Consider the following 18,224-nt stretch of genomic DNA (forward strand, 5'->3'; position numbering starts at 1 on the left):
GGGGGTGAGTGTTTGTATTGTCAACGCTCCGTCCATCATCACATTTGGTTTTTCTGTGTAGTATTACTGCACAACTTGGAATACCAGGATCGTGGACAAAATGTGTTTATGCCCTATCTAGGTATTTCCAACCTATTTATAATGATGGCCTCAGTACTTCAAGTGCTTCAGCCAATCCACCCCCTCCTCTAATCTCCCTCCTAGACAATATGTACTATGGCGCAAAAGATAGACTCCAGTAAGTCTGACAAAGTACATCAAGTAAGAGAGGATAATGGGAGCAGAATAAGCCATACATCTTTGAATTTAAAGCATATGTGTTTGCTCCACTTTGTCTTATGGTAGCTTATCACATTCTAGGGCTTACGACCAACCCATAAAATAAATATTTCAATATCAGAATTACCTCAACTAAGCAAATATCCTTCAATCTGTTACCAGGCAAGCTCTCGTCCGTCGGTCAGATATCACCCTCCCTATTGGGTTGAGAAAGCTGTTTTCCATTCATTTCTCCATAAAAGCACCCTACTTTATATTTCGTGTTACAATCCCGTCTCTCCCCAAAGGACGCCATCAATTCTTTACTCCTCACACTTTTCTCTTCCCTCCTATTATGCACCACTTCAACATAATGCACAGCCTACTCTTTAACGCCCGCAAATACTTTCACATAATGTTAATCCTCCCCCAGCACACCCAACAAAGAACCCAGCTGTGATACAACACAAAAAAACAACCATTGAATCCATTACACTCAATTCATACACAGATGAGTCATTCTTCAAAACATAAATGACAGAAAGCAGCAGAAAAGTGTTCTTTCACTCCTTCGTCTTAATTTTACAAAGCATTTCAAGTGACTGCAGAGTTTCTGCCAGCCCAACACCTTCACTGCCTACAGCTGGGGTTACAAAAATAGAGTGAGATCATTATAAGGAAAGAACAGGGGGAGGAGAGAGATGTCACACAATAAGGAAGAGGGAGAAGTGGAAAAGAGAGGCAAATAAGGAGCGAAAGAGAAAAGGAGAACATGATGAGTAAGAAGAGAAGCAGGAGAAGGTGAAAATGTAATGTGGTGGACACGCAAGAAGACAGCGAGACAGCCCTCAAACGACAGGGAGGGCAGGATAGAATAAACCTGCTAGAAAATGTAGGCGCAACTTAAACTCTTACAGAAGATCATAAACAATAGAGAGGAATGTCAGAGTGGAAGGAACAAATGATGATTCTACATGAACCAAAAACATAAGGAGAGAAGGGGGAGGGGTGGGGGAGTATGTCATGTATACATTTTTTGTGGGAAGCACCCAATTTTTGCCAAAACCCAAAGTAGATATCGTTTTGTTTTTTAAAACTACATAACATATATTCAGTTAACTGTCAAGTGCTTTGCAAATAGCCTGCTTCTTCCGGGCAAGTTGTAGATTAACCCATTGATTTCGGGCTGGCTGTGCCATCTGTGCCAAATACTTTTTCCAATATTTCCCGAGAGCTTGTATAAGCAATGGAAGCTCTTCATTCGACATTTGTCCCTGTGCCCCTGATGTACATATGTGACAAGGGGTTACTGAGTACTTTTTATGAAGTACAAATGCTTCAAGAGGTCAGAACAGTGGTTAGTGAAGCAAGCGGGTAGTGGATCACTGTACACAGATCGGCAGACACAGATGTTCTGTCAGCCATGTCTGCCTTGACACCAAAATGCTGACAACACTGTATCTGGAGGTGTCCTTAGAGAAGCAAGTTATTTGTTAAATTTGATTTGGCTGTATGTTACACAATTACGGAAAATGAAAGATAGTGATCAAACCCATAAGGGCTTTGAACTTTTATATGATCAGAGGCGTCCCTTAAACACTGGCATATGCTGAAAATGGATTATTAAAGACGTAGAGAGAAGCAGTGGGTAGAGAAATCACCAACTATGTCGAGCTCCGGACTCTGTGGGTCACCATAATAAAATCATATATTTCTTTTATTTTTCAAAAAAAGGATGTCTGATAGGTTTGTACATAGAGTGTTTGGCTGGCTCTGATGCCGATAAAAAAGAAAAGGCTACTAACATCTAATTGTAGTTCACCGGCTTTGATCTCTTTCAAGATATTTGTTTTCGCTTGATAAGTATGCATCATCAGGTTGGAAACACAGTTTTAGAACTACATTGACACGGTAGACTGGTCTCATTGTTTGGGCCTTTTCACAGAAACCATTATGTCGAGTTTCCAGATTTCCTTGGGTTCTTGACATGAACAGTGTTGGGAATTGGGACTATCCGGTTTGCCGGACAGTGAATCAGGCTCTACAGAACAGCTGGCCACACCTGCTTCCCAACCCTTCCATTAGAATCCAGGAAGAAATTCATGGCCTAGGCATGTTTACACTTTACAAAGTAAGTAGAATATTGAAGGCTGGGCTGCTTTCGCTGCTGCTTTCTCATTGGGCTATGAGCTATTTCTGCAGGTGAGGTGCAATTTTGAAAAACAAAATACAGAGACATGGATTTGATAGGGTGAAAAGTTGCTGGAACTGTTGCATATAAATTTCGGAAGAAATAGGGCATGAGTTTTCAGGGCAATTTTGGCTTTCAGAATTTAGTGAAATGCTCATCAGATAAGGTTAACTCTTCAGTGACTCTCCTTACATGAATTAAGGCCATGACAGTTAGCTGGCTGATCCTTTCAATAATGTGAAAACTGGAGAAATCATTCTGGTCAGCACTCTGTTAAATTCTCCTACTGGCGCTAGGTCATGTACTGGAGGAAAAGGACAACATTGCATTTATTGGTAATCCTAGTACAAAAATTCTGGCCTGTACTAGTGTGCTTGGGAAATACACTAGCGATTGATGGAAATGTTTCTTAGAGTATATAGTCACCACGCACATAGTTGAGCATCATTTACGTTTCCTTCGGTTACTACGGTGTGCAGGCTTGCAGGTTCTATTTAAAGATCAACCAGTGTATAGGTTGGGCACAGGGTGTTGACAATAGGATGGCGGCTACATCTTGTTAGGTGGATACAATTCTAGCTCTTAACCTTAAGGGTACTCCAAGGCTTTTTCTGACGAGGCTCCCACTTAGCTCTGGCTTCTGGTGTATGCTTCTCTTGCTCGGGGTTTGTCCCACTTCTTCTTAAGCAAGTTGCAATTTTTCCCCTTTTGAAGAAGCTTTATTCATGTATTTTTATTTTGGTCAAGTGTTGTCCTATCACGCACTTGCCTTCTCTTGGCAAAATTATAGGAAAAATGCACAGTCAGTTAATTGCAGATACACAGGGACCAAAAGCATCTTCTCCAATTCAATCTTCAATCGGTATATTGACCCCGCCGTGGTACTTAAAAGACATTGCTTCAGGAAAGTGACTATGAACTTTAGATTGTGGATGATAGGTCAGAAATCAAATTCAAATTTGAAATCTTTATTTCGATCACATGATCACAAACGATGTACAAAATACCACATTAGTTAAAATCCCAAAGCATAAGTAAATCATTGCTATTAAATACATGGGAAATTTAAAAAAGAGAATGCTAATAAAGGAGGTGAGAGGGAATCAAAGGATAAAAGTTTTCAAGAGTCTCCAGCCATCTTTATCAATCGAGTTCGGATGTGCCACATTGCAGTTAGAAATGTTGCCAAAGCAAAGACAATTGGCGGCGATAAGTCTGTCTTTAAAACTCTATATGCAGGTAAAAATGTTCTAAAACCCACGTTTTTTAGGAGGGGGACGAGCCAAAATGTCCTGCTTTTCTGGTAGGCTCGGCAAAAGAAAATCACATGCACCTCGTTCTCCTTTGTATGGTCACATGCCGGGCACGTCTCAGTGGGAGACCGGCAGGACCATGCTTTGGTAAAAGAAAATAACAGAAGGGTCCCGTACCTCCATTGCAGGAATAATTTTCTTGTTAAGGCGGGAGTCATGCCATCCAAAACACTTTCAAGGTTATACGAGTCTTTGATTGTAATGAAGCGGTGTGTCAGAGATCCCTCTCGTGCGCTATCGAGGGCTCGAAGAAGCATTTTATCATAGTATGCTCTGGAGAGCGCTTTCCTTGGAATCCTTGTGCTTGTGTTTTCCGGGTCTGACCATAATTCTGGTAGTCCGAGTGTTTCGCAAGTTCTCTTGATGTATTTTAACCAAGGGATCTTGGTGGCATTGGGTAGTGATAAAAATTCCTGTAACTCAGATCTATAGGAGGTAAGATCTTGACTGCTCCAAAGACGAGGTTTGAGCCCTAGTTCCTCCGTGATAGGCCTCAAACCCAGGTCCATTCGCAGGGGCAGAAGTGGGGTACTTGGGGGAAGGGCTGTCAGCTGCCTCAGAAATTTATTCTCTGTGGTTAGCAAAGTGGACGATGGAATGTGGCCCCACATCTCTCCCCCATAAATAACACCCCCCGTGCCTGTGCCTTGTAAATTTGAATAGCAGGGGTGAGAGGGCGGTATGATGACTTGGTCGCAATTCTCATAATACCACCGACCTTCTGGGCCAATTTCATGTTCGCCTTTGTCTGGTGTTCCCCCCACGTTAGGTTTTGGTTTAGAGTTATCCCCAAGTACTCTATTGTGTGAACCCTTTCCAAGCGCACTGTGCCAAGCAAGAAGGACGTGGGGTTTAGGATCATGAATTTTGTTTTTTGGGGGTTAATTTCAAGTCCCCTATCAGTACAGAATTCCAGGAAACCATCTAACACCCGCTGTATGCCCATCGGGGATTTGGACAGCAGCAGGGTGTCATCTGCAAACATGATTGCGGGCACCCTGCTGCCGGTCAATTTTGGGGCGTCAGTGTTTGCAATCCCCGCCAGGTGCGCGATTACCCCGTTCACAAAGAGGCAAAACAGGGTCGGTGCGAGCACGCACCCCTGTCTCACCCCTCTGCGAACGGGGAATCTTTCGGTTAGATTACCACTTCTCCCGCACTTCTCTCTGACGCGTGCAAAATTGTTTTGATGTAGTTTTATCAAGACTGCAAGGATGTTTTTCGGGACGCCTAACTCTTCCATTACCCTCCACAATCTTGATCTTGGCACCAGATCGAAGGCGGCACGTAGGTCCACGAAAACCATGTACAAGGTGCCGCCCTCGATCAATGCAGTCCTCCAATACATGAGGTTTAACCTAAATATTTTGTCAATTGTAGAGACCCCCCCTCCTAAATCCTGCCTGATATGGGATCAGGGTATCTGTCTCCTCAATCCAATTCTGCCAGCGGTTTAATATTAGCCTACCGAAAAGCTTCCGAGATACATCGATGAGGCTTATCGGGCGGTAGTTGGCTGGGAGCAGAGGGGATCTCTTTTTAAATATTGGGGCCACCTCTGCTCCCAGCCAAGTATCCGGGACCTCCATTCCGCCAAGGATCGCATTGAATATCAACAGGAGATAGGGAGCCCATATCCCTGGCTCCTGCTTGAAAAGATCCCCTAGGACCCCATCGAGGCCCGGGGCTTTGCCTGCTGCCAAGCCCGCAATTGCTACCCGGACTTCTTTTTCCGTGAAGGGTTCACCCTTCTGGCCACTCGCTGTAGTGCAGTGGGGTGTACTCAGGGCAGCGACCTCTACTGCATATAGGGACTGATAGTGATTTTGCCAGACGCTCGGGGCAATGTTGGGTTCGATTGCCGACGGGAGGTCTTCTGACCAATTATTGACTAACCGCCAGAATTTGCGAGAGTCTTTGGTGGCTAATGCACAAGAGAGTTTCTCCCAATGTTGTTGATCCCATTCGGCCTTAGCATTTACCAACAGTATCTTGTATGCCCGTCTTCTGGCTTGTATCTCCTCCTGGCATCCACGCGCCTTAATTGCGAGTATGAGTTCGCGTTTCGAATCCCGGCATGTGGCATTATACCAGGACTTTTTATGTAACCCGCTAGTTCTAACAATGCCATTTGCAAAGAGATCTAACTCCAAGGTACTTATTACTTCTTCGTGGGTTCGCCATAGTTGCTCTCTGTTTTCCCCGCTACCAAGATCTTTACCAAGAACAAATGCCTTTTCTAGCACAGGGGTAATTCTGGCATAAAGCCTGGGTAACTTATCACCACTTGTGGCCAATTTTCCCCACCTAACTCTCCTCCTGTTATTCTCCAGGAGTAACCCTGTCTTTACACTTTCTTTGTCCTGTCCCATGCCCTCGATGCCTGGCATGGCGTATTCAAGTTCGAGGGCATTATGATCACTGTCCCCTCTATCCAGTATCCTAAAGTCGATGATTTGTGACCAACAAGATAATTGGACAAGGACATAATCTATTCTGGATTCCCTTCCTGCTTTATTGAAGGTGCATTTGCTTGGGATATCTGATTTAATGCGCCCATTACAAGCCCTTAGACCATGTTTTAGGGTAAGGGCGGTAATCTGCAATGCGAGGGAAGTCCAAGCTCTTGGAGGAGGTGCCACCGTGGGAGGTGTCAGCCATCTTAAATCCTCCTCTAGGGAGGGTCCATCAAGAAGGCCAGGCAGTGGCTCATAGTGCGAATTCAGGTCCCCTCCAACCAGGTATGGGAGGTCTCTTGGGATTTCACTCAAGAAAACCGCGAGTTCCTCTATAGTGTTCGATTCGCGTAGTATAGCTACAGGTCGCGAATAAACATTTATTATCATCAGTTTGGAGGAGTTTGGCCATTCTAACAAGACAGGTAATATGTCTTCGGAATCGACTGTTAGCCGTCTTGCCTGACAACCTAATTGAGAGGCTACCCAAGTTGCCAACCCTCCTGACGGTCGTCCACTTCCCCCCCATTTGGCGGGTTTTGAAAACACTGCAAACCCCGGACATGTGTACTCCTCCCTTGCCCAAGTTTCCTGGAAGAGGCAAATACTTTTTGAATTAATAAAAGAAGCCCACTCTGGGCAGTCCATTTTATTACCCAGCCCAGCTACATTCCATGAAATCAGGTTGAGTGTTGGAGGTCTTGGAAATAATGAAACAGTGCCAGAGTTGTCATTCTCTTTTGTGACGAGATTTACCGTTAGATGTTGTAGCGATTCCCCCTGACCCGCACCTAAATTGCTATCATTGCCGAGTGTATCTGCTATAGAGTAACCAGGATCCTGGCAGGGTGTGAGATCATTAGGAACAGTTATCACTTCTCGTGAGACCTGGGGTTGTTCACAGGAGATAGTTATATCCTCGCTAACATCTAGTGTATGGGATTGATGCTGGTCCCTACCTATGGACTCAGGCAGTCAGTCAACCATTTCGAGGCTGCTGTACCTATTCGAGGTTGGGAGGTAAGCTGGCTGATGAATTCTATATGGCCCCGGGACTCCTCTCACTCTTCTCCCCCATCCTCCCCTCCTCCTAGTGCTAGTCTCCCATCCTTCTTCGTCACCTTATGGGGGTAAGTATTCGGGGATCATACTCCTATGATAATGAGTGTCCCTCCTCCCCGCATGATTGCTCTCCCACTCTTCCAGTAGTTCTTGATGATACCCCCATTCTGATCTTCTAATGCATACATATTCGATGGGTAGAAGAATGAGAGAGGGAGGGACTGGATGTGGCTCCCTTGGTCATCGGGGGCCCAGCTGCAGATAAAGGAGGCTGTCCTGGGTTCTCTAAAACTGACTACCACACAGTCACCTCTGGTTGTTTTTCTCGTATTTCCAACCCAGGTAGTCCGTCTCACCATAAGAACGTCGCTAGACGTACCTTGCGGGAGAGGTCTATAAATAGACAACCAATTGATGACTTTATTTTTAAGGGAGGCAGTCGTCTCAATAGCGGTAGATTTTTTCTCAGGTACACCCACCAAGATTACTGTATAAGGGGACGCCTCAGGTGGTAAATTGACAGGTTTAATTTTATGGAGATTATTAGAGTTGTTATCTGGGGGTTTTGAATCCCTCTGCAATTTATCCGAGGATGTGACATTACCTTTGGAGTGTGAAGTTGTATTTTGGGGGCGGAGTGGTGATACCCGAGTTTGTATAGGTAACGTGGTTTTATTTGTAGTGGCCAAGTTTTGCGGGGTCTTGTTCTGATTGGATTTGTGTTGTGTGTATTGAGAAGTAGCTAAGCCATTTTTTCTCGTTAAGGTTGAGGAGTCAATACCCTTTTTAAGCTTTGATTCTAACCCCCCTTTAACTCCCTTAGTTTCTGTTTTCAGGCTATCTGCAAGCTGGACTGTAGATTTTTCAATGTTGACCAGCCTGGCTTCGATCTTTATCAGCCGAGATTCAAGGGGGCCTAGGAGAGACCTAAAAAGTGTACCTATGTCTGCAAGTGTTATTTCCTCGCTGGAGGATTCCATTGAAGTATTGATGGAATGCGGAGATATGCCCATAGGAACAATGGTTACTGGTGGGGCCTCCGGTCTGGTATTGGGTGGTTGGCCAAAGGTATTACTACCGAAGCTAGCATCACCCTTTGTGGGGATGGGCTTAGATGTTTTTGGCTTGCATCCTCCCTTAGTTTGCCCCCCTTTCTTCCTTTTTTGAATTGCTCCTTCCCTTGCTCCCCTTAAGAGATCCGAAACATTCTCGGTAATGGTGACTATGGCCGAGTCGATGTTGGGGGTTAGAAGTGAGATAGGTGGTGTTTGGCCCATCGGTAAAGTCATTAGGCTCATATCCTCGAGATCATTTAGGGCCTCCCTAGTGAGGTCTGAATTAATAGGTGACTGGTTGACCCCCAGACCCTCATGGTTAAGGTTATTAGCCTCTGGCCTTCCTTCAGGAGTCTTAGCCAGAGCCATTGGGCCCATTGATGATCTCCTTACCCAATCAATTTCCTGGGAAATGCGTCTTTCAAGTACAGTGATTTCGTCTATCAAGAGTGATCCCGCCTTGACGAAATAATTATCGATGGGACCTTTAGCGGCTCCTGCCAAAGCCTGAGACGATTTGCTCCTTGTTTCCCCGGTACACATCTCGACCTCAGTGTGGTCAGGGCCAGGTGGCAGGTGGGATAATGGAATAGTCCGACCAAGAGGGGTGGCCCGGTCCCAGTCTCTGCCGTCCTCGAACAGCCTTGAACGGCCCGCCCTTTGCCCGGGCTTCGCCCCGTGCTCCGTCCCGCGCGCGTCCTGCGTCGCGGAATGAGCTGAGTAGTTTGTACCTCCAAGGCGAGTGGGCATAGCCGCTGCGGGAAGAGGCTGCAGGTGTGTCCTGTCCCTGCCTCGCTGTCCCGCAGCGGTGCAAGCAGGGAGAGCGGCACGCCCGCGAAGCGGGAGCCGCGCCTGGTGAATTCCGAAGGTGAAGTTTAAATGGAGAGCAGTAATCCGCCCGGTTATTCAGCTGTGAGTGGCACCCGCGAAGCGGGTGCCGCGAAAGTTATAAGCAGGCAGGAGGGCGTAGCCGCTGCGGGAAGAGGCTGCAGGTGTGTCCTGTCCCTGCCTCGCAGTCCCGCAGCGGTGCAAGCAGGGAGAGCGGCACGCCGGTGAAGCGGGAGCCGCGCCTGGTGAAATCCGAAGGTGAAGTTCAAATGGAAAGCAGTAATCCGCCCGGTTATTCAGCTGTGAGTGGCACCCGCGAAGCGGGTGCCGCGAAAGTTATAAGAAGGCAGGAGGGCGTAGCCGCTGCAGGAAGAGGCTGCAGGTGTGTCCTGTCCCTGCCTCGCAGTCCCGCAGCGGTGCAAGCAGGGAGAGCGGCACGCCCGTGAAGCGGGAGCCGCCTCGAACAGCCTTGAACGGCCCGCCCTTTGCCCGGGCTTCGCCCCGTGCTCCGTCCCGCGCGCGTCCTGCGTCGCGGAATGAGCTGAGTAGTTTGTACCTCCAAGGCGAGTGGGCATAGCCGCTGCGGGAAGAGGCTGCAGGTGTGTCCTGTCCCTGCCTCGCTCTCCCGCAGCGGTGCAAGCAGGGAGAGCGGCACGCCCGCGAAGCGGGAGCCGCGCCTGGTGAATTCCGAAGGTGAAGTTTAAATGGAAAGCAGTAATCCGCCCGGTTATTCAGCTGTGACGGGTGCCGCTAAAGTTATAAGCAGGCAGGCGGGCGTAGCCGCTGCGGGAAGAGGCTGCAGGTGTGTCCTGTCCCTGCCTCGCAGTCCCGCAGCGGTGCAAGCAGGGAGAGCGGCACGCCGGTGAAGCGGGAGCCGCGCCTGGTGAAATCCGAAGGTGAAGTTCAAATGGAAAGCAGTAATCCGCCCGGTTATTCAGCTGTGAGTGGCACCCGTGAGGGTGCCGCGAAAGTTATAAGCAGGCAGGAGGGTGTAGCCACTGCGGGAAGAGGCTGCAGGTGTGTCCTGTCCCTGCCTCGCAGTCCCGCAGCGGTGCAAGCAGGGAAAGCGGCACGCCTGTGAAGCGGGAGCCGCGCCTGGTGAAATCCGAAGATGAAGTTCAAATGGAAAGCAGTAATCCGCCCGGTTATTCAGCTGTGAATAAACATGAGATGGGGTCATCAACATGAGATGGGGTAGAGGGGTCATACACAAATACAATGAAATCTCTCTCTCTGGACACTCACCAATGTACCCAGATGGAATCTTTAAAACCCTCCACACATTGCTAATATCTTGTCCGCTTGTCTTCTAGCATTTTTAATCTGCACATTGAAATACAAGGGGATCTAATTGTAGAGGTGGTCTTAAGATTCATCAGTATGCTCATGAGACCAAACTCTGTTACAGGGTGTCACCCACGTTAAATGTTTACTGCTTGAAGAGTTGCCTCTGTCATCTGGGAATCGAAAAACTAGAAGCTCTTTTAAAATTCAATTCAGCAAAACCAAAGTTTTTCTCTTTAGTTTCCACTAGTTTACCTTGGTGGTTCATGTTTGTATGAAGGAGAAACCTCTTCCAACAAATCAGCCAGATCATCAGGCGTTTGTGCTGTGCACTATGCTATCTTTTTGTTAAATTGTTTTTCAGAAACACCCAATTTAATTTGTCTTCGCAAGCACACTCATGTCTTTACTTCTGTAGATTATTTTCATTCTGTTATTCAATCATTATTGTTACCATATATGCATGGCGGAAATGTAATGTTGTTAGGTGTACTTATCCTTGCCACTGAGAAGACAGAGGCCCACAGGTAGGATGTATGACGTTACAACGCATACTTTTACAACGCCTACCTTTACATCGCAAGTTTTACAACGCATACCATTACAACGCATAGTGCTTTTAGGCGCTGGATAGTGAATAGTTTAATTTACTATTCCAACTCCAGTCCCCGTGGATAGTAGGGAAGGTGTTGGATAGTACATTAAACCTATTCCCTATCCTAGAGCGCCCCCCAGTGCAATGCGTTGTAATGGTTCGCGTTGTAAAAGTTGCGCCGTAAAGGCACTGCGTGGTAAAAGTTGCGTTGTAAAGGATGTTTACCCCACAGGTAGGATGACACCGTTCCCAATACTCAGGCAAATACATTGGCTTCCTTTGGACTAATGCGCCCTGTTCAGCCACCCTACCTGGCAGCTAAGCTGCTGATCACAGGGGAGTGATTGGAGTAGATTTGCAGCTTGAGAGACAGTTACCCCTGTTGGGATTCTTGTGTTGAGTATCAACTGGGGTCCACGCAGAGGTCTTGGGAAGAGCCTCTCTTAATTTTGACTCTCTGGTTCTTAATGTGTGGGTAGATTCTACAGCAGAGAGGAAGAAGAGCGAGGATGAAATGCAGAACTTAATATAGACAACCTAAACAAACAGGTTCCAAATGACTTCCTAACAAGGAGTACTTCTGGTGGCAGCTTCAAGAGCATAAAGGTTGAGCAATGTGTGTGTAGCACACATATTTGCCATACATATCTAGCTGACAGACACATACTCTGGGAGTGCCACTGAGGCCCCCTTCTCTCTGGTGCAGTGTGCTCTGGCACAGGCTCGAGATATGCCCCATGAGAAGATAAGTAATCTGAGATTAGGAAAGCTACTCGGATGCATGAAGCGTGCTGCCCTAGAAGCCTCTGGAGCCATGAGGTTGTCATGGTGGATTGTCCTAACTTCAGATTCTCGTGGCAATCTGATCTGGAGCAGGAACGTCTCTGAGAGATTGGAGTCCGGAATCACACCAATGACCTCGATCATAACTGATGTAGTTGGAGAGAAATTTAGATAGTTCACTGAGAACAGTGAATTAGGTTTAGGATGACTATGGCTTGACTTGAGACACTGCTAACTCAATAGATAAAAACGCTGCTAAGCAACTGTCTACAATAAGAAAGAGACAGTCAGTGGAGACAAAATCCTTATGCAACAGCAGAACAGAAGAGCAAGGGTAGGCCACACATCCTGTGGTTTTCCGACTGAGGATTGAATGGTTCATCCAACAGTCAGCGCTTTAATAATCAGGTACTGTTGCAATCTAACTAATTGTGAAGCTGCCATAACTCCATCACCCGTGAAGATACTGTCTGTGCATCTCTATATTGACTGGGGTACTGACTGTCTGTACAGTTGCAGGGAATTCATCCCTCATCATCATTGAATTTGTTTTTGTCTGTGTTTTATTGTCTTTGTTGCTGTTGGGGACATGAGTGTTAAATATCTGGATATATTCGGAGTGATTCTGAGCCCCAGATGACATTTAGAGCGTCATAGACTAAAAAGGAAATACGTTTCTGCTTGTTCTCAGCTTGGCCTCAATCCATTGAACTGTTGTTTCTTTTTGTATTATGGGAAAAAAGAAAGCAGTTGCACACTTGTTTTCACCTAAATTGCGACCTCTAACTACCAGTATAGCTTGCTTCCTTAGAAACGTGGGTGCGCTGAATACAGAATTTGGAAAAGCACTTTCATCAGTATAAGATCCCGGAACTAATGGGGTTGGTATGTCTGTATGCTTAAGGATTCTGCAAAGGTTTCATCCAAACCATATATACTCAATGACAAACTAGTAATGAATACTAGCGATCCTCCTACTCATAGTACTGAAATTGTAGACCTGCCACCTCCCAAAGAGACGAAGGCGATTGGGCTGTTGGCTAACGCACACATTGCAAAGTCCCTATTTAAGGCTAAAGTTACCTGCCCCAGTTGCTGTTGATGTTAATGCACCCTCATCCAGCAGAACCCATAAGGCTTAAGTTCTGTCCCCGAAGTCGATACACAGTGTAAACCGTGTATTTTACTGTTACTAAGGAGGTGGAAGTAGTCTTGGCCAAATTCCTGAAACCAAATTATTGAGTATTGATGTGCCATTTAAGTTATTAATTGAACAAGGTAGTAATCGAGCAAGGGCCTGTGAGGGTTGACCCTAGTAGCCTGGTGGCTTTGAGTCCCCCATGCACCAATGTTGATCCAAAACGAGAAGCCACCTGGGAAGGGAACACTGCAGCAAAAGGGGTTGCCTAACCAGAAGCCAGGGTACCACCAAATCATTGGGCAGTCTGCTTCTGCATAAGGAGTTTCCATCTGTATAGCGGCCCATCCAAGGTAGAAGCCCACGAGGGAACCCTGATGCACCTTTAATGGGCACATAGGAGATAAGAGAGAATAGGGCAGGTGACCACGAATTGGGGCATGGTTAAAGGGTTTTGCAACTACCACCAGAAACCACTCCTTACGTTATTGTACTAAAGAATGTTCCTATGTTACATATTAATCAAAATGAAGATGTGACTCAAATAAAGAACAAAGTACTTAATTGGTTGGGTAGTAACGTGGCACTAGACAGCTGCAACACTCTGTATAGGGACATCACTAATGTGCAAAGAGTCAGTTAGGTGTGCTGTAGCCCCAAAAGGGAAATTGTGAATTGTGTGGTTATTTACTTGAGGGACCCAAATATGGTGAGCTCCTTATTAAATAAGCTGTCCTGCCAAGGACCTACCCATACGAGCATCAAATTGCTTCCTCTGGGCTATTTTTATAAACCCCATTAGGTGACCCCACCCAGTGGCAATTGGTCTATAACTTCTCTGAGTAATCCATTCACAATTGCAACTTCCAATCGCTTTACTTCACTTGAACAGGTGGATTGACTTGCCAGCAAAGCTCATTTGAGGTGTATAAGATATAGCACTCGTCTATTTAGAGGAATAGAGCCCCAGTTGGGTCTCTTGGATCTGCAGCCTCAAGATAGGAAGCCGTAACAACATCTCTACAAGTTCATAAATACATTCCCCAGGGTGATGTTGATCCACTCAACAGCTTAGAAAACAATGCAATAATTGCTTAAGTCTGGAGACCGAGCATCACAAATTAGCTCAGATCTATCATTTAGCTCCCAGAATGTTGTTTCGGGCAGGAAGTAGTTATAACACCTTGCCTCTGACAGTGAGTGGTGGATCTGGGGGCAGATCCTTGGTGAGCCTGTGCTGGGCTGTAGGCCCCAGCAGCAGAGGTGAGGCTGTGATGTATTCCTATAGGTTCTGAATCGATCCCCCTATTCCTGACCCTATTCTGGTTAAACAAACCAACAAGTTAACTAACAGTCAGCCCATGAGGCAGAAAACCCCCATGGGGGGGAGGAGCCAAGCTTGCGTCCGAGATGGCCGCGTTTTAGCTCGGCTCCGTTCGCCTGCCTGTTTTTATCATCTATCCTGCCGTTATCCTGCCCCGGGAAGCCCTCTTTGCTGTGCTGTAGTGCTAAGACGCCTTGCAGGCACTCACCTTTTGCTCCGGTGGTCCTGGGTGCCGTGGATCCTGTGCTGCGCTCCCGCTCGCTTCGGGGCCTCCGGGGCGGGCTGGCCTGGACCTTCTCGGCGGCGCCCGGACGGGACGGAGCACAATGATCGGCCCTTGATGGCGCAGTGGACGTGGTCGTGGAGGCCGTTGTGCGTGTAGGCCGGCTGTGCTTGCTGGCCGGCTCCGGTGGGCCGGAGGCCTTGGGTGGAGGCGCTGCCTTCCATTGACGGGGCTACTCGTATATCCGGCTTGCTCCCCCTTTGTTCTCCGGTCCGGCCATTTTGATTTCCTCCGCCCGGACTCGGAGACCGGGACCGGCGGCACTGGGGAGCCGGCGAGTCCCCATCTTCTGGTGGCCCCCCTTCCTGCCCCGGGGTGCCCTGCCGCCGGTCGGCTGATCTTCATTTGCCTCGCTGCTGCCCCGACGGAGATTGACGGCCGCCGCGGCCTCGCCGGGCTTCCAAGATGGCGGCCGACCCTGAGTGTCTCAGCCGGGCCTGGACGAGCGCTGGAGGCCCGCCGCATGGCCCGGGTGCCGGATACTGTAAAGGTTTTCCTACACTTAAGGATATCCTGGACGCCCTGCACTCCTGGCGAGCTTCAGTGGCTGCACCCGTCTTCACCCTGGAGGTGGATCCTCTCTTCGGGCCGTTCGGGCCCCCAAAACCGGGTGTGGCTTCACCGTTGCCGGGTGCGGCTGGAACTATCCTAGGAAAAGTGGCCCCGGCGACAGCTGCGTCTGTGGGTGTGCGGAGTTCCGTTGCCCTTCATCGTCCTGTGCTGTCTCCTGTGCCGCTGGTCCGGGGGCCGGATTCCGTCTGGCCTGGACTCGATGACTTTTCCTGCCTCTTTTCGCCTCGACCGACCGGCCATGGTTCCTGTGCCAACCCAGCTGGGTCGGCCTCTCTTGAACTGTCCCTGAAACTGTGCCTGCATTGTGTGCGATGTTCCATGACTTTCCTGGATCTTCCGTGTTTTACTCCACGTGTCTTATCTGGACTGCCGTCTGATCTCCCTGTTCTATGCCTTCGGTTCTTCGCGGTCTGGTTCTTAGTGGATCGGACCGCTACAACTTTGGACAAACAAGGACAGGGCTGATACAAATTTGCCTCTGTGTGCGGTAGTCTTGTACTGGTTGGATGATCGGCATGTAACGGTATGCTTATACGTGACTTTATGGTACTCCTGGAGTGTATCCTGATACTTTTTGACTTCCCGAGGGCTCTGCCCTTTGTCTCAGGCGGGTGGGTGGGTGCAGATAATACTGTCTCTCGGCCCTCTCCCGTGTGTGTTCTTTTCCCTTTTTCCCTTCCCCTCCCCTCCCCCGTTTTTGTCTTTTGTTTCCGTCTTTCTTTGCTCTTCTATACTTCGGGTTCTAATTAGGGCGACAGGCACGCTGCTGGGGGGTAGGCCATAGCCTTCTGCAGGGGTGCAGGGTGGGCTTGAGGGGTGGGTGGGGGGGTCTGTCACTTTGGGCGGTCTTTCCCCCCCCCCTTTTTTCTCCCCTTTTTTGTTCTATGGCTCTTGAGTATTCGCTTTTTCGGGACCCTGTCTCGTCATGTGTCCCCCTGGGGTGTTTCTGATGCATTGACCTTCCGGTCGTATTGTGGTTATGGTTCGCTATGTGTTCTGTCATCGACCTTTAATGTATGCCGTGTACCGGTTTCTGTTTTCCTGCTTTGTCGCCGGGGGGCGCGTGGTTGGGTAGGAGTCCCTTCTTTTTTTCCTTTTTCTTCCTTCCCCTCCCTCTTTCATGGGGGATTTCCTTCCTTTTGTTGGGGTGCGTATCGTATTGTTTTTTACGATGGGGTCTTTTTCCTTATGTTTGTTAAGTCGGGTTGTTGCTGTGGTGGGTGGGCGCTGGACGGCGAACACCATTGCCTCTCCTTGTGGTATTCCAATTGTGCTTGTATTTATCGATATGTTTACTTCGTGTTGGCTTTATCCTGTATTTTTATGATCGCCGGATCGCGGCTCACCACGGCCCCTCCCTTGTTGTTTGACTCACTGCCCATCATGATCCTGTACTCCCCATTCCCGTAAAAGAAAATCAACCTTCCAATATCCTGTCCCTGCTGATTGCTCTATGGCTTTTGGTTTATCTCCTGTGTTTTTGCTGTCATATCCTGTGGACAAACTTGTATTGCTAATTTTGCTTCTATTATGTGGTGGCCAGCCCGTTGGGTTGTAGGCCCGTATTTGTGAGCACTCTTTGTACAATAAAGGTTTAAAAAAAAAAAAAAAAAAAAAGGAAAACCCCCATGATGCAGATACCGTTATCTAACGCAGTCACACTACGGCACAGGAACGTGTTATCTGATTAGGTCATAACGCTTGCGATCTAATTAGACAAGCGATATTCCTCCAGCCCCTGATAAGGCATACGGAGTTCTCATAACAAATCAAACCTATGACAACCTGGGCAAAACCCTGCGGCCATTGTTTTGATTTCACCGAGAACTTCAGCAAAAGAATGTGCTAACGAGCAAGTCGTATGACATCCTTATTGACGTATCTATGTCCATCCTTACGTCAATCTCGGCACCTTAAAGGTATAAATATTACCGATATTGCCCTATGCAAACACACGCGGTGGTGACGAGACGGAGCAGCCATACTTGCCGAAGCCCAGAGCAGAGCAGACCCCGCTGGCGCAGCCCCGCCTTCCTGACGCGCTGAGAGAAGCTGCTTTCTCCTGCCGAGAAATCCAGCACCGGCGTTTCTGGGTAGCCCTCGCAGGCAGCCTGGAATATCGAGACCAGAGACGAGAGATACCATCCCTCATTCAACCTAGATTCCAGGTACAGAACTGAATAACCCCTCACAGAGAATTCTTTAGTTATTCACTTGGCAAAAACAAACTTAACTTAAACTGTAACTTTCTATTCCCGCCCACGTATTAGGCTTAGGTCAGGTACACGGGGTAGGCGTATTTAGAAACACCAGTTGAGTACGTTTAGTCAAATGTATATGTGTATGTAATATATTTTATTCATTTTAAAACATCTTATGGCTTAGAACCATATCAATGTTTTTACAGTATTATTTTATACTATTGCTTTTAATGTATGCACTTTACTTAGCTATAAGTATTGCAATAATATCGATCCATTTCTCTTGTATGAGAAAAGAGACTGATCAATAAATAACACCTTTTTATTGAACACGCACGTCTCTTCCTTTTCTCTACAATCTGATGAGACTAAGAATGCACGTACTGACTGAGTAAAATAAATTGCCTTTTGTTCACACGACTCTCGAGATATACTCTTGGTTAGGGGAGAGCAAAGTTGTCATGTTCTATGGTTGTCAGAAACTAAATCCCTTCTTGTCTAATCAGGGAAGTTAAGTCCTTCCTGAACATTCGAGAACGTTTCTAGTGAACTCTGAGCTAGCTGGCAAACCCAAAACTTTAAGTCTAGTATCGACAGTAGTAGACCTAGTTAACGTCTGGTCTAGGCCTTTACTGCTGTAGGTATTATTCCAATGCGCAGAGCCTATTGGGATGATAGGACCTACACTACATGGCGCCCAACGCGTTTGGAAAGGGCGATAAAACTAACGTAAGACATTTAGAGTAACTCAGTCGTGCTTTCTCACTCAGACCCCTTTCTCCCATAATACTCCAAAGACGTCTGGAGTGGGTAAAAAGGTTATATCCGCCAGACCTCGCAGGAGGGAACTCCTATGTATGGTTCTTGGTATAGTCAACGT

General features: G+C 47.5%; 1 protein-coding gene across 1 annotated transcript in view; it reads right to left on the bottom strand.

Moving 5' to 3' along the window:
• ADGRB2 (adhesion G protein-coupled receptor B2) overlaps window positions 1-18,224 on the bottom strand; it is a 1,067,283-nt gene that overhangs the window by 434,833 nt on the left and 614,226 nt on the right. The gene's annotated exons all lie outside the window — the stretch shown is intronic.

The sequence above is a fragment of the Lissotriton helveticus genome, chromosome 3_1, assembly GCF_964261635.1.
Source record: "Lissotriton helveticus chromosome 3_1, aLisHel1.1, whole genome shotgun sequence".
Lineage (NCBI taxonomy): Eukaryota > Metazoa > Chordata > Amphibia > Caudata > Salamandridae > Lissotriton > Lissotriton helveticus.